The sequence below is a fragment of the Hyperolius riggenbachi genome, chromosome 3, assembly GCF_040937935.1.
Source record: "Hyperolius riggenbachi isolate aHypRig1 chromosome 3, aHypRig1.pri, whole genome shotgun sequence".
In the NCBI taxonomy this organism is placed as follows: domain Eukaryota; kingdom Metazoa; phylum Chordata; class Amphibia; order Anura; family Hyperoliidae; genus Hyperolius; species Hyperolius riggenbachi.
The window spans coordinates 41,265,407-41,277,855 of record NC_090648.1 but is presented as its reverse complement, the minus strand read 5'-3'; the positions used below and the strand labels follow the sequence as shown (position 1 = coordinate 41,277,855).

Below are 12,449 nucleotides of genomic sequence, written 5' to 3'. Positions count from 1 at the left end.
AGAGATTTTCTTTTCTTTACAATGACAATATGGGTTTACTGCTAGTAATGTTATACTGACAGTTTTTGGAACTGTTTGATCAACGCCCTAAGAGACTTTCTTTTGTTTACAATGACAACAATGGTTTACTGCTAATAATGCTATACTCACAGAGGGTCCCAGCGTTCTCTTCTCTACACAATTTGAAGCAAAAAAGAGAATACCAGAAATGCCACACAATGCTTCTATCCTCAGTCACTCACTACTGTGCCCACTGCTTATTTTTCTTTGCTTTCTCTTCAAATGAAAAAGGTTAACAGCATTTTAAAAGGCAGCCACACTAAACACATTCTTAAACACATCATGCTACATGAAAAGTGTCATGTTCAAATGAAAATATAGCGTTTATAGTCACTTCTATACAACTGCACCAGCAGCCCCAAAAGAAGGGTTGTAGAACTTTGCCCAATTGCGTAGCAAGCTAAGGGATATTTTTTATTGCTGTGAGAGAGTGGACAGTGTACTTTCTCAGCTCCTATGAGGATAGTGAGCTAAGTGTACTTTCAATGTTTTGCCCTTTCAGAATATTACCAATCGGTTACAGCATTTCAAGGAGTCCATGTGAAGACATGGGCTTGTGTGAAAAAGCTCACTGACCCCAACGTGATTTGAACACGCAACCTTCTGATCTGGAGTCAGACGCGCTACCATTGCGCCACGAGGTCCCTGCATTCTTTTGTATTGGAAAAGTTACATCGACGGCCTAAGAGATTTTCTTTTCTTTACAATGACAATATGGGTTTACTGCTAGTAATGTTATACTGACAGTTTTTGGAACTGTTTGATCGACGCCTTAAGAGACTTTCTTTTGTTTACAATGACAACAATGGTTTACTGCTAATAATGCTACACTTACAGAGGGTCCCAGCGTTCTCTTCTCTACACAATTTTAAGCAAAAAAGAGAATACCAGAAATGCCACACAATGCTTCTATCCTCAGTCACTCACTACTGTGCCCACTGCTTATTTTTCTTTGCTTTCTCTTCAAATGAAAAAGGTTAACAGCATTTTAAAAGGCAGCCACACTAAACACATTCTTAAACACATCATGCTACATGAAAAGTGTCATGTTCAAATGAAAATATAGCGTTTATAGTCACTTCTATACAACTGCACCAGCAGCCCCAAAAGAAGGGTTGTAGAACTTTGCCCAATTGCGTAGCAAGCTAAGGGATATTTTTTATTGCTGTGAGAGAGTGGACAGTGTACTTTCTCAGCTCCTATGAGGATAGTGAGCTAAGTGTACTTTCAATGTTTTGCCCTTTCAGAATATTACCAATCGGTTACAGCATTTCAAGGAGTCCATGTGAAGACATGGGCTTGTGTGAAAAAGCTCACTGACCCCGACGTGATTTGAACACGCAACCTTCTGATCTGGAGTCAGACGCGCTACCGTTGCGCCACGAGGTCCCTGCATTCTTTCATATTGGAACAGTTACATCGACGGCCTAAGAGACTTTCTTTTCTTTACAATGACAAAATGGGTTTACTGCTAGTAATGTTATACTGACAGTTTTTGGAACTGTTTGATCGACGAACTAAGAGACTTTCTTTTGTTTACAATGACAACAATGGTTTACTGCTAATAATGCTATACTCACAGAGGGTACCAGCGTTCTCTTCTCTACACAATTTTAAGCAAAAAAGAGATTACCACAAATGCCACACAATGCTTCTATCCTCAGTCACTCACTACTGTGCCCACTGCTTATTTTTCTTTGCTTTCTCTTCAATGAAAAAGGTTAACAGCATTTTAAAAGGCAGCCACACTAAACACATTCTTAAACACATCATGCTACATGAAAAGTGTCATGTTCAAATGAAAATATAGCGTTTTTAGTCACTTCTATACAACTGCACCAGCAGCCCCAAAAGAAGGGTTGTAGAACTTTGCCCAATTGCGTAGCAAGCTAAGGGATATTTTTAATTGCTGTGAGAGAGTGGACAGTGTACTTTCTCAGCTCCTATGAGGATAGTGAGCTACGTGTACCTTCAATGTTTTGCCCTGTCAGAATTTTCCAATCGGTTACAGCATTTCAAGGAGTCCATGTGAAGACATGGGCTTGTGTGAAAAAGCTCACTGACCCCGACATGATTTGAACACGCAACCTTCTGATCTGGAGTCAGACGCGCTACCGTTGCGCCACGAGGTCCCTGCATTCTTGTGCATTGGAAAAGTTACATCGACGGCCTAAGATTTTCTTTTCTTTACAATGACAATATGGGTTTACTGCTAGTAATGTTATACTGACAGTTTTTTGGAACTTTTTGATCGGCGGCTTAAGAGACTTTCTTTTGTTTACAATGACAACAATGGTTTACTGCTAATAATTCTATACTCACAGAGGGTACCAGCGTTCTCTTCTCTACACAATTTTAAGCAAAAAAGAGAATACCAGAAATGCCACACAATGTTTCTATCCTCAGACACTCACTACTGTGCCCACTGCTTATTTTTCTTTGCTTTCTCTTCAAATGAAAAAGGTTAACAGCATTTTAAAAGGCAGCCACACTAAACACTTTCTTAAACACATCATGCTACATGAAAAGTGTCATGTTCAAATGAAAATATAGCGTTTACAGTCACTTCTATACAACTGCATCAGCAGCCCCAAAAGAAGGGTTGTAGAACTTTGCCCAATTGCGTAGCAAGCTAAGGGATATTTTTTATTGCTGTGAGAGAGTGGACAGTGTACTTTCTCAGCTCCTATGAGGATAGTGAGCTAAGTGTACTTTCAATGTTTTGCCCTTTCAGAATTTTCCAATCGGTTACAGCATTTCAAGGAGTCCATGTGAAGACATGGGCTTGTGTGAAAAAGCTCACTGACCCCGACGTGATTTGAACACGCAACCTTCTGATCTGGAGTCAGACGCGCTACCGTTGCGCCACGAGGTCCCTGCATTCTTTTGTATTGGAAAAGTTACATCGACGGCCTAAGAGACTTTCTTTTCTTTACAATGACAATATGGGTTTACTGCTAGTAATGTTATACTCACAGTTTTTGGAACTGTTTGATCGACGGCCTAAGAGACTTTCTTTTGTTTACAATGACAACAATGGTTTACTGCTAATAATGCTATACTCACAGAGGGTACCAGCGTTCTCTTCTCTACACAATTTTAAGCAAATAAGAGAATACCAGAAATGCCACACAATGCTTCTATCCTCAGACACTCACTACTGTGCCCACTGCTTATTTTTCTTTGCTTTCTCTTCAAATGAAAAAGGTTAACAGCATTTTAAAAGGCAGCCACACTAAACACCTTCTTAAACACATCATGCTACATGAAAAGTGTCATGTTAAAATGAAAATATAGCGTTTATAGTCACTTCTATACAACTGCACCAGCAGCCCCAAAACAAGGGTTGTAGAACTTTGCCCAATTGCGTAGCAAGCTAAGGGATATTTTTTATTGCTGTGAGAGAGTGGACAGTGTACTTTCTCAGCTCCTATGAGGATAGTTAGCTACGTGTACTTTCAATGTTTTGCCCTTTCAGAATTTTCCAATCGGTTACAGCATTTCAAGGAGTCCATGTGAAGACATGGGCTTGTGTGAAAAAGCTCACTGACCCCGACGTGATTTGAACACGCAACCTTCTGATCTGGAGTCAGACGCGCTACCGTTGCGCCACAAGGTCCCTGCATTCTTTTGTATTGGAAAAGTTACATCGACGGCCTAAGAGACTTTCTTTTCTTTACAATGACAATATGGGTTTACTGCTAGTAATGTTAAACTCACAGTTTTTGGAACTGTTTGATCGACGGCCTAAGAGACTTTCTTTTGTTTACAATGACAACAATGGTTTACTGCTAATAATGCTATACTCACAGAGGGTACCAGCGTTCTCTTCTCTACACAATTTTAAGCAAAAAAGAGAATACCAGAAATGCCACACAATGTTTCTATCCTCAGACACTCACTACTGTGCCCACTGCTTTTTTTTCTTTGCTTTCTCTTCAAATGAAAAAGGTTAACAGCATTTTAAAAGGCAGCCACACTAATCACTTTCTTAAACACATCATGCTACATGAAAAGTGTCATGTTCAAATGAAAATATAGCGTTTATAGTCACTTCTATACAACTGCACCAGCAGCCCCAAAACAAGGGTTGTAGAACTTTGCCCAATTGCGTAGCAAGCTATGGGATATTTTTTATTGCTGTGAGAGAGTGGACAGTGTACTTTCTCAGCTCCTATGAGGATAGTGAGCTAAGTGTACTTTCAATGTTTTCCTCTTTTTAGAATATTACCAATCGGTTACAGCATTTCAAGGAGTCCATATGAAGACATGGGCTTGTGTGAAAAAGCTCACTGACCCCGACGTGATTTGAACACGCAACCTTCTGATCTGGAGTCAGACGCGCTACCGTTGCGCCACGAGGTCCCTGCATTCTTTTGTATTGGAAAAGTTACATCGACGGCCTAAGAGATTTTCTTTTCTTTACAATGACAATATGGGTTTACTGCTAGTAATGTTATACTGACAGTTTTTGGAACTGTTTGATCGACGCCTTAAGAGACTTTCTTTTGTTTACAATGACAACAATGGTTTACTGCTAATAATGCTATACTTACAGAGGGTCCCAGCGTTCTCTTCTCTACACAATTTTAAGCAAAAAAGAGAATACCAGAAATGCCACACAATGCTTCTATCCTCAGTCACTCACTACTGTGCCCACTGCTTATTTTTCTTTGCTTTCTCTTCAAATGAAAAAGGTTAACAGCATTTTAAAAGGCAGCCACACTAAACACATTCTTAAACACATCATGCTACATGAAAAGTGTCATGTTCAAATGAAAATATAGCGTTTATAGTCACTTCTATACAACTGCACCAGCAGCCCCAAAAGAAGGGTTGTAGAACTTTGCCCAATTGCGTAGCAAGCTAAGGGATATTTTTTATTGCTGTGAGAGAGTGGACAGTGTACTTTCTCAGCTCCTATGAGGATAGTGAGCTAAGTGTACTTTCAATGTTTTGCCCTTTCAGAATATTACCAATCGGTTACAGCATTTCAAAGAGTCCATGTGAAGACATGGGCTTTTGTGAAAAAGCTCACTGACCCCGACGTGATTTGAACACGCAACCTTCTGATCTGGAGTCAGACGCGCTACCGTTGCGCCACGAGGTCCCTGCATTCTTTTGTATTGGAAAAGTTACATCGACGGCCTAAGAGACTTTCTTTTCTTTACAATGACAATATGGGTTTACTGCTAGTAATGTTATACTGACAGTTTTTGGAACTGTTTGATCGACGGCCTAAGAGACTTTCTTTTGTTTACAATGACAACAATGGTTTACTGCTAATAATGCTATACTCACAGAGAGTACCAGCGTTCTCTTCTCTACACAATTTTAAGCAAATAAGAGAATACCAGAAATGCCACACAATGCTTCTATCCTCAGACACTCACTACTGTGCCCACTGCTTATTTTTCTTTGCTTTCTCTTCAAATGAAAAAGGTTAACAGCATTTTAAAAGGCAGCCACACTAAACACCTTCTTAAACACATCATGCTACATGAAAAGTGTCATGTTCAAATGAAAATATAGCGTTTATAGTCACTTCTATACAACTGCACCAGCAGCCCCAAAAGAAGGCTTGTAGAACTTTGCCCAATTGTGTAGCAAGCTAAGGGATATTTTTTATTGCTGTGAGAGAGTGGACAGTGTACTTTCTCAGCTCCTATGAGGATAGTTAGCTAAGTGTACTTTCAATGTTTTGCCCTGTCAGAATATTACCAATCGGTTACAGCATTTCAAGGAGTCCATGTGAAGACATGGGCTTGTGTGAAAAAGCTCACTGACCCCGACGTGATTTGAACACGCAACCTTCTGATCTGGAGTCAGACGCGCTACCGTTGCGCCACGAGGTCCATGCATTCTTTTGTATTGGAAAAGTTACATCGACGGCCTAAGAGATTTTCTTTTCTTTACAATGACAATATGGGTTTACTGCTAGTAATGTTATACTGACAGTTTTTGGAACTGTTTGATCAACGCCCTAAGAGACTTTCTTTTGTTTACAATGACAACAATGGTTTACTGCTAATAATGCTATACTCACAGAGGGTCCCAGCGTTCTCTTCTCTACACAATTTTAAGCAAAAAAGAGAATACCAGAAATGCCACACAATGCTTCTATCCTCAGTCACTCACTACTGTGCCCACTGCTTATTTTTCTTTGCTTTCTCTTCAAATGAAAAAGGTTAACAGCATTTTAAAAGGCAGCCACACTAAACACATTCTTAAACACATCATGCTACATGAAAAGTGTCATGTTCAAATGAAAATATAGCGTTTATAGTCACTTCTATACAACTGCACCAGCAGCCCCAAAAGAAGGGTTGTAGAACTTTGCCCAATTGCGTAGCAAGCTAAGGGATATTTTTTATTGCTGTGAGAGAGTGGACAGTGTACTTTCTCAGCTCCTATGAGGATAGTGAGCTAAGTGTACTTTCAATGTTTTGCCCTTTCAGAATATTACCAATCGGTTACAGCATTTCAAGGAGTCCATGTGAAGACATGGGCTTGTGTGAAAAAGCTCACTGACCCCAACGTGATTTGAACACGCAACCTTCTGATCTGGAGTCAGACGCGCTACCATTGCGCCACGAGGTCCCTGCATTCTTTTGTATTGGAAAAGTTACATCGACGTCCTAAGAGATTTTCTTTTCTTTACAATGACAATATGGGTTTACTGCTAGTAATGTTATACTGACAGTTTTTGGAACTGTTTGATCGACGCCCTAAGAGACTTTCTTTTGTTTACAATGACAACAATGGTTTACTGCTAATAATGCTATACTCACAGAGGGTACCAGCGTTCTCTTCTCTACACAATTTTAAGCAAAAAAGAGAATACCAGAAATGCCACACAATGCTTCTATCCTCAGACACTCACTACTGTGCCCACTGCTTATTTTTCTTTGCTTTCTCTTTAAATGAAAAAGGTTAACAGCATTTTAAAAGGCAGCCACACTAAACACATTCTTAAACACATCATGCTACATAAAAAGTGTCATGTTCAAATGAAAATATAGCGTTTATAGTCACTTCTATACAACTGCACTAGCAGCCCAAAAAGAAGGGTTGTAGAACTTTGCCCAATTGCATAGCAAGCTAAGGGATATTTTTTATTGCTGTGAGAGAGTGGACAGTGTACTTTCTCAGCTCCTATGAGGATAGTGAGCTAAGTGTACTTTCAATGTTTTCCTCTTTTTAGAATATTACCAATCGGTTACAGCATTTCAAGGAGTCCATATGAAGACATGGGCTTGTGTGAAAAAGCTCACTGACCCCGACGTGATTTGAACACGCAACCTTCTGATCTGGAGTCAGACGCGCTACCGTTGCGCCACGAGGTCCCTGCGTTCTTTTGTATTGGAAAAGTTACATCGACGGCCTAAGAGATTTTCTTTTCTTTACAATGACAATATGGGTTTACTGCTAGTAATGTTATACTGACAGTTTTTGGAACTGTTTGATCGACGCCTTAAGAGACTTTCTTTTGTTTACAATGACAACAATGGTTTACTGCTAATAATGCTATACTTACAGAGGGTCCCAGCGTTCTCTTCTCTACACAATTTTAAGCAAAAAAGAGAATACCAGAAATGCCACACAATGCTTCTATCCTCAGTCACTCACTACTGTGCCCACTGCTTATTTTTCTTTGCTTTCTCTTCAAATGAAAAAGGTTAACAGCATTTTAAAAGGCAGCCACACTAAACACATTCTTAAACACATCATGCTACATGAAAAGTGTCATGTTCAAATGAAAATATAGCGTTTATAGTCACTTCTATACAACTGCACCAGCAGCCCCAAAAGAAGGGTTGTAGAACTTTGCCCAATTGCGTAGCAAGCTAAGGGATATTTTTTATTGCTGTGAGAGAGTGGACAGTGTACTTTCTCAGCTCCTATGAGGATAGTGAGCTAAGTGTACTTTCAATGTTTTGCCCTTTCAGAATATTACCAATCGGTTACAGCATTTCAAGGAGTCCATGTGAAGACATGGGCTTGTGTGAAAAAGCTCACTGACCCCGACGTGATTTGAACACGCAACCTTCTGATCTGGAGTCAGACGCGCTACCGTTGCGCCACGAGGTCCCTGCATTCTTTCATATTGGAACAGTTACATCGACGGCCTAAGAGACTTTCTTTTCTTTACAATGACAAAATGGGTTTACTGCTAGTAATGTTATACTGACAGTTTTTGGAACTGTTTGATCGACGAACTAAGAGACTTTCTTTTGTTTACAATGACAACAATGGTTTACTGCTAATAATGCTATACTCACAGAGGGTACCAGCGTTCTCTTCTCTACACAATTTTAAGCAAAAAAGAGAATACCACAAATGCCACACAATGCTTCTATCCTCAGTCACTCACTACTGTGCCCACTGCTTATTTTTCTTTGCTTTCTCTTCAATGAAAAAGGTTAACAGCATTTTAAAAGGCAGCCACACTAAACACATTCTTAAACACATCATGCTACATGAAAAGTGTCATGTTCAAATGAAAATATAGCGTTTTTAGTCACTTCTATACAACTGCACCAGCAGCCCCAAAAGAAGGGTTGTAGAACTTTGCCCAATTGCGTAGCAAGCTAAGGGATATTTTTAATTGCTGTGAGAGAGTGGACAGTGTACTTTCTCAGCTCCTATGAGGATAGTGAGCTACGTGTACCTTCAATGTTTTGCCCTGTCAGAATTTTCCAATCGGTTACAGCATTTCAAGGAGTCCATGTGAAGACATGGGCTTGTGTGAAAAAGCTCACTGACCCCGACATGATTTGAACACGCAACCTTCTGATCTGGAGTCAGACGCGCTACCGTTGCGCCACGAGGTCCCTGCATTCTTGTGCATTGGAAAAGTTACATCGACGGCCTAAGATTTTCTTTTCTTTACAATGACAATATGGGTTTACTGCTAGTAATGTTATACTGACAGTTTTTTGGAACTTTTTGATCGGCGGCTTAAGAGACTTTCTTTTGTTTACAATGACAACAATGGTTTACTGCTAATAATGCTATACTCACAGAGGGTACCAGCGTTCTCTTCTCTACACAATTTTAAGCAAAAAAGAGAATACCAGAAATGCCACACAATGTTTCTATCCTCAGACACTCACTACTGTGCCCACTGCTTATTTTTCTTTGCTTTCTCTTCAAATGAAAAAGGTTAACAGCATTTTAAAAGGCAGCCACACTAAACACTTTCTTAAACACATCATGCTACATGAAAAGTGTCATGTTCAAATGAAAATATAGCGTTTACAGTCACTTCTATACAACTGCATCAGCAGCCCCAAAAGAAGGGTTGTAGAACTTTGCCCAATTGCGTAGCAAGCTAAGGGATATTTTTTATTGCTGTGAGAGAGTGGACAGTGTACTTTCTCAGCTCCTATGAGGATAGTGAGCTAAGTGTACTTTCAATGTTTTGCCCTTTCAGAATTTTCCAATCGGTTACAGCATTTCAAGGAGTCCATGTGAAGACATGGGCTTGTGTGAAAAAGCTCACTGACCCCGACGTGATTTGAACACGCAACCTTCTGATCTGGAGTCAGACGCGCTACCGTTGCGCCACGAGGTCCCTGCATTCTTTTGTATTGGAAAAGTTACATCGATGGCCTAAGAGACTTTCTTTTCTTTACAATGACAATATGGGTTTACTGCTAGTAATGTTATACTCACAGTTTTTGGAACTGTTTGATCGACGGCCTAAGAGACTTTCTTTTGTTTACAATGACAACAATGGTTTACTGCTAATAATGCTATACTCACAGAGGGTACCAGCGTTCTCTTCTCTACACAATTTTAAGCAAATAAGAGAATACCAGAAATGCCACACAATGCTTCTATCCTCAGACACTCACTACTGTGCCCACTGCTTATTTTTCTTTGCTTTCTCTTCAAATGAAAAAGGTTAACAGCATTTTAAAAGGCAGCCACACTAAACACCTTCTTAAACACATCATGCTACATGAAAAGTGTCATGTTAAAATGAAAATATAGCGTTTATAGTCACTTCTATACAACTGCACCAGCAGCCCCAAAACAAGGGTTGTAGAACTTTGCCCAATTGCGTAGCAAGCTAAGGGATATTTTTTATTGCTGTTAGAGAGTGGACAGTGTACTTTCTCAGCTCCTATGAGGATAGTTAGCTACGTGTACTTTCAATGTTTTGCCCTTTCAGAATTTTCCAATCGGTTACAGCATTTCAAGGAGTCCATGTGAAGACATGGGCTTGTGTGAAAAAGCTCACTGACCCCGACGTGATTTGAACACGCAACCTTCTGATCTGGAGTCAGACGCGCTACCGTTGCGCCACAAGGTCCCTGCATTCTTTTGTATTGGAAAAGTTACATCGACGGCCTAAGAGACTTTCTTTTCTTTACAATGACAATATGGGTTTACTGCTAGTAATGTTAAACTCACAGTTTTTGGAACTGTTTGATCGACGGCCTAAGAGACTTTCTTTTGTTTACAATGACAACAATGGTTTACTGCTAATAATGCTATACTCACAGAGGGTACCAGCGTTCTCTTCTCTACACAATTTTAAGCAAAAAAGAGAATACCAGAAATGCCACACAATGTTTCTATCCTCAGACACTCACTACTGTGCCCACTGCTTATTTTTCTTTGCTTTCTCTTCAAATGAAAAAGGTTAACAGCATTTTAAAAGGCAGCCACACTAAACACTTTCTTAAACACATCATGCTACATGAAAAGTGTCATGTTCAAATGAAAATATAGCGTTTACAGTCACTTCTATACAACTGCATCAGCAGCCCCAAAAGAAGGGTTGTAGAACTTTGCCCAATTGCGTAGCAAGCTAAGGGATATTTTTTATTGCTGTGAGAGAGTGGACAGTGTACTTTCTCAGCTCCTATGAGGATAGTGAGCTAAGTGTACTTTCAATGTTTTGCCCTTTCAGAATTTTCCAATCGGTTACAGCATTTCAAGGAGTCCATGTGAAGACATGGGCTTGTGTGAAAAAGCTCACTGACCCCGACGTGATTTGAACACGCAACCTCCTGATCTGGAGTCAGACGCGCTACCGTTGCGCCACGAGGTCCCTGCATTCTTTTGTATTGGAAAAGTTACATCGACGGCCTAAGAGACTTTCTTTTCTTTACAATGACAATATGGGTTTACTGCTAGTAATGTTATACTCACAGTTTTTGGAACTGTTTGATCGACGGCCTAAGAGACTTTCTTTTGTTTACAATGACAACAATGGTTTACTGCTAATAATGCTATACTCACAGAGGGTACCAGCGTTCTCTTCTCTACACAATTTTAAGCAAATAAGAGAATACCAGAAATGCCACACAATGCTTCTATCCTCAGACACTCACTACTGTGCCCACTGCTTATTTTTCTTTGCTTTCTCTTCAAATGAAAAAGGTTAACAGCATTTTAAAAGGCAGCCACACTAAACACCTTCTTAAACACATCATGCTACATGAAAAGTGTCATGTTAAAATGAAAATATAGCGTTTATAGTCACTTCTATACAACTGCACCAGCAGCCCCAAAACAAGGGTTGTAGAACTTTGCCCAATTGCGTAGCAAGCTAAGGGATATTTTTTATTGCTGTTAGAGAGTGGACAGTGTACTTTCTCAGCTCCTATGAGGATAGTTAGCTACGTGTACTTTCAATGTTTTGCCCTTTCAGAATTTTCCAATCGGTTACAGCATTTCAAGGAGTCCATGTGAAGACATGGGCTTGTGTGAAAAAGCTCACTGACCCCGACGTGATTTGAACACGCAACCTTCTGATCTGGAGTCAGACGCGCTACCGTTGCGCCACAAGGTCCCTGCATTCTTTTGTATTGGAAAAGTTACATCGACGGCCTAAGAGACTTTCTTTTCTTTACAATGACAATATGGGTTTACTGCTAGTAATGTTAAACTCACAGTTTTTGGAACTGTTTGATCGACGGCCTAAGAGACTTTCTTTTGTTTACAATGACAACAATGGTTTACTGCTAATAATGCTATACTCACAGAGGGTACCAGCGTTCTCTTCTCTACACAATTTTAAGCAAATAAGAGAATACCAGAAATGCCACACAATGCTTCTATCCTCAGACACTCACTACTGTGCCCACTGCTTTTTTTTCTTTGATTTCTCTTCAATGAAAAAGGTTAACAGCATTTTAAAAGGCAGCCACACTAAACACATTCTTAAACACATCATGCTACATGAAAAGTGTCATGTTCAAATGAAAATATAGCGTTTTTAGTCACTTCTATACAACTGCACCAGCAGCCCCAAAAGAAGGGTTGTAGAACTTTGCCCAATTGCGTAGCAAGCTAAGGGATATTTTTAATTGCTGTGAGAGAGTGGACAGTGTACTTTCTCAGCTCCTATGAGGATAGTGAGCTACGTGTAC

The 12,449-nt window shown here is 39.9% G+C and overlaps 1 protein-coding gene and 16 non-coding genes across 17 annotated transcripts in view; all 17 read right to left on the bottom strand.

Annotated features, from left to right (window-relative positions):
- Window positions 1-12,449, bottom strand: part of GUCY2D (guanylate cyclase 2D, retinal) — a 604,889-nt gene that overhangs the window by 206,244 nt on the left and 386,196 nt on the right. The gene's annotated exons all lie outside the window — the stretch shown is intronic.
- TRNAW-CCA (transfer RNA tryptophan (anticodon CCA)) lies at window positions 633-704 on the bottom strand. Its single transcript has one exon. It is a non-coding gene; the product is annotated as a tRNA-Trp (tRNA).
- On the bottom strand, window positions 1,378-1,449 carry TRNAW-CCA (transfer RNA tryptophan (anticodon CCA)). The gene has a single exon. It is a non-coding gene; the product is annotated as a tRNA-Trp (tRNA).
- TRNAW-CCA (transfer RNA tryptophan (anticodon CCA)) lies at window positions 2,121-2,192 on the bottom strand. The gene has a single exon. It is a non-coding gene; the product is annotated as a tRNA-Trp (tRNA).
- On the bottom strand, window positions 2,864-2,935 carry TRNAW-CCA (transfer RNA tryptophan (anticodon CCA)). Its single transcript has one exon. It is a non-coding gene; the product is annotated as a tRNA-Trp (tRNA).
- Window positions 3,608-3,679, bottom strand: TRNAW-CCA (transfer RNA tryptophan (anticodon CCA)). Its single transcript has one exon. It is a non-coding gene; the product is annotated as a tRNA-Trp (tRNA).
- On the bottom strand, window positions 4,354-4,425 carry TRNAW-CCA (transfer RNA tryptophan (anticodon CCA)). Its single transcript has one exon. It is a non-coding gene; the product is annotated as a tRNA-Trp (tRNA).
- On the bottom strand, window positions 5,099-5,170 carry TRNAW-CCA (transfer RNA tryptophan (anticodon CCA)). Its single transcript has one exon. It is a non-coding gene; the product is annotated as a tRNA-Trp (tRNA).
- On the bottom strand, window positions 5,844-5,915 carry TRNAW-CCA (transfer RNA tryptophan (anticodon CCA)). Its single transcript has one exon. It is a non-coding gene; the product is annotated as a tRNA-Trp (tRNA).
- TRNAW-CCA (transfer RNA tryptophan (anticodon CCA)) lies at window positions 6,589-6,660 on the bottom strand. The gene has a single exon. It is a non-coding gene; the product is annotated as a tRNA-Trp (tRNA).
- Window positions 7,335-7,406, bottom strand: TRNAW-CCA (transfer RNA tryptophan (anticodon CCA)). Its single transcript has one exon. It is a non-coding gene; the product is annotated as a tRNA-Trp (tRNA).
- On the bottom strand, window positions 8,080-8,151 carry TRNAW-CCA (transfer RNA tryptophan (anticodon CCA)). Its single transcript has one exon. It is a non-coding gene; the product is annotated as a tRNA-Trp (tRNA).
- On the bottom strand, window positions 8,823-8,894 carry TRNAW-CCA (transfer RNA tryptophan (anticodon CCA)). The gene has a single exon. It is a non-coding gene; the product is annotated as a tRNA-Trp (tRNA).
- On the bottom strand, window positions 9,566-9,637 carry TRNAW-CCA (transfer RNA tryptophan (anticodon CCA)). The gene has a single exon. It is a non-coding gene; the product is annotated as a tRNA-Trp (tRNA).
- TRNAW-CCA (transfer RNA tryptophan (anticodon CCA)) lies at window positions 10,310-10,381 on the bottom strand. The gene has a single exon. It is a non-coding gene; the product is annotated as a tRNA-Trp (tRNA).
- Window positions 11,054-11,125, bottom strand: TRNAW-CCA (transfer RNA tryptophan (anticodon CCA)). Its single transcript has one exon. It is a non-coding gene; the product is annotated as a tRNA-Trp (tRNA).
- Window positions 11,798-11,869, bottom strand: TRNAW-CCA (transfer RNA tryptophan (anticodon CCA)). The gene has a single exon. It is a non-coding gene; the product is annotated as a tRNA-Trp (tRNA).